General features: G+C 43.8%; 1 protein-coding gene across 3 annotated transcripts in view; it reads left to right on the top strand.

The window, feature by feature from the left end:
• PPP1R12B (protein phosphatase 1, regulatory subunit 12B) overlaps nt 1-2,205 on the top strand; it is a 341,109-nt gene that overhangs the window by 138,037 nt on the left and 200,867 nt on the right. The gene's annotated exons all lie outside the window — the stretch shown is intronic.

Here is a 2,205-nt window from a genome sequence, read left to right as displayed (position 1 = left end):
CATGTGCAGATATGGTCATCTGCTTCTGTTTTTTGGGCATCTTCAGGAGTTATCTGTCAACTTTATACTTAGATGGGTATGTATTTTGGTATTTTTTATGCTTTCTGAATGCCACTGTTGGTCGTTTTGACGGAACTTAGAATTTAATTTTTGGCCTATTTCCTCTTTTGTCTGCTTGTCCTGCTCCACAATCCCCGTTCAGGCTTTTTTTCTAGTTGAAAACAGTTCAGGGCCAGCTGTGGCCGTTTGGTTTTAATTGGAAACTGTCTCTTTAAATTTCTGGGAGATCTGTGCGCAGGTGTAGTAGAACCCTCCTAGGGTGGGGCTGGGGTGCCCAGTACCTCAGGCACTCCTATAGTCACCACAATGGAGGTGTGCAGACAACAAGGGACCAGTGAACATGTACCAAAAGAAAAGAATGTCCACACCTTTATCTCAGTGGTTCTGCCAGGTGTCTGTGGCCTCTCCGATCCTTCCCCCACGTGGTCTCATCCAAGATGGCGACTCCTGGAGCAACCGAGCATCCCGGACTAGAAAGCAATAGATTTCTTGCTTCTGCCACAAAATCCCCCAGCTGTGAGCCTTCCAATCTTCTAAGTATTCCTTTATATGTGGTTCAGAGTTCTGGGACCATCCCCTGAGCCTGCTTGGTTGGGTATTCTGTGTTGTTGTTGTTGGAGCTCTTTACTGCACGTCCACCCGATCCACCATCTTGTTTGTTCTTAACTTTGGGCATTCTTGTGCATTTCCCCTCACTTCATATCAGCTGGATGCTTCACTCTCAGCTCTAGCCCTCCGTGGTTGTGTCCTTGTCCATGGCCTCAGGAATCCCCAGGTCTCACCACACTTCGGACCAACCAGCCCTTCCTCTTTTTCTCATCTTCAGCTCACTGGGAGTCTATGGAGTGTGGTTGAACTCAGCCCATTTATTCATTGCTGCCTTTCTCCGCTTCCACTCACCAATCGACCAACATGGTCACCAACAATCTTACATTTGTTCCCATTGAGTTTCAGTCTTGGAGGGGTGTTTATCCTGAAGGGATTTGATTGCTTTCTTTGATGGCCCCCCCGGCAAACAATTTGCTTGTTCTTTTGTAGTCAATTATACTTCCATTTTTGTTTTGGATTTTTCCTGCTGATCTTTCTTTGAAGATGTATCTTGTTTTGCTCTAGCTATTTCAGGTTGGTCTGCTTGTCCTGTCCCCCTCAGAAGGTTCTGGATGGGGCTCAGAATTCCACCTAAGCGTTAATTGTTTTAATGACTATTCTCCTATTTTAAAATGTTACAGTTATGAGCAAAATGTTTATAATGGGTAGAGGACAAAGGTAGAAAAAACTTGTTGAAACACCAAAGACCCATCTCCTGCAGCTTTGCCCAGGCCTTTTAAGAATCTATATGCCTCTCATCATTGAGAGACAAAATTGAGTGATCACCGTGACTTTCAAAGTAAATGGAAAAACTGTGACTTTATAGTTACTGAACTTTTCAGTACCTGGTGGATTGGAAAGGAGAGATAGTAGCATTGTGGTAGTGAGAGAACAAAGGTTAACTACTGACTTCTTTTCAAGAGCATCATTGTGAATCATTAGATTTCAAATAAAATGCAGTACTCACTCATCATACAGTTATTTAGGTGTACCTTACATATTTTCATCTCAATATGATATGACTTGACTTCCTGCTTTTTTTTTTTTTTTATCTTAAATGTTTTGTTGTGAATTATGTGACAGTTTACATGGGAGAACAAGAGTTTTACATTCATTCTATCATATATCGTCTCATTGCCATGGTTACAATCCCCCCCATGCAATCCTTCCCCCGTACCCCCAGGTCTTCAGCATACAGTCGCTCTCTATCTCTGGATCTAAAGTCTCCAGCTGCTCCATCGCTCCACGTCATCATCTCTGGCTCCATTTCAGGCATCACTGCTTCTCTGGTAGGGTCCAGCTCTCTGCTCTTCTCCCTTGATGGTCCTAGGGACCTCCGCTCCTAGACTGAAAAGTTAATCACTCCCCTCCTTGCTATAAAAAGTCGACCTTTACATTTCCGACCCTCACAATCAGTCCTGATAACAATTATTCACTATTGTATCACAAGAGACCCGTCTGCATTTCATTGCATCAGCCCTGCCTAGTCAGATTGAATACTACTCACTGGAGATTCTACCTTCCTCCAGGCCCTCTGGATCTAGGTTCCCTCTTGAA

Source organism: Chrysochloris asiatica, unplaced genomic scaffold (assembly GCF_000296735.1).
Source record: "Chrysochloris asiatica unplaced genomic scaffold, ChrAsi1.0 scaffold00009, whole genome shotgun sequence".
NCBI lineage: Eukaryota > Metazoa > Chordata > Mammalia > Afrosoricida > Chrysochloridae > Chrysochloris > Chrysochloris asiatica.
Note: the sequence above shows the minus strand (reverse complement) of the source record. Positions and strands in the feature narration are given on the sequence as shown.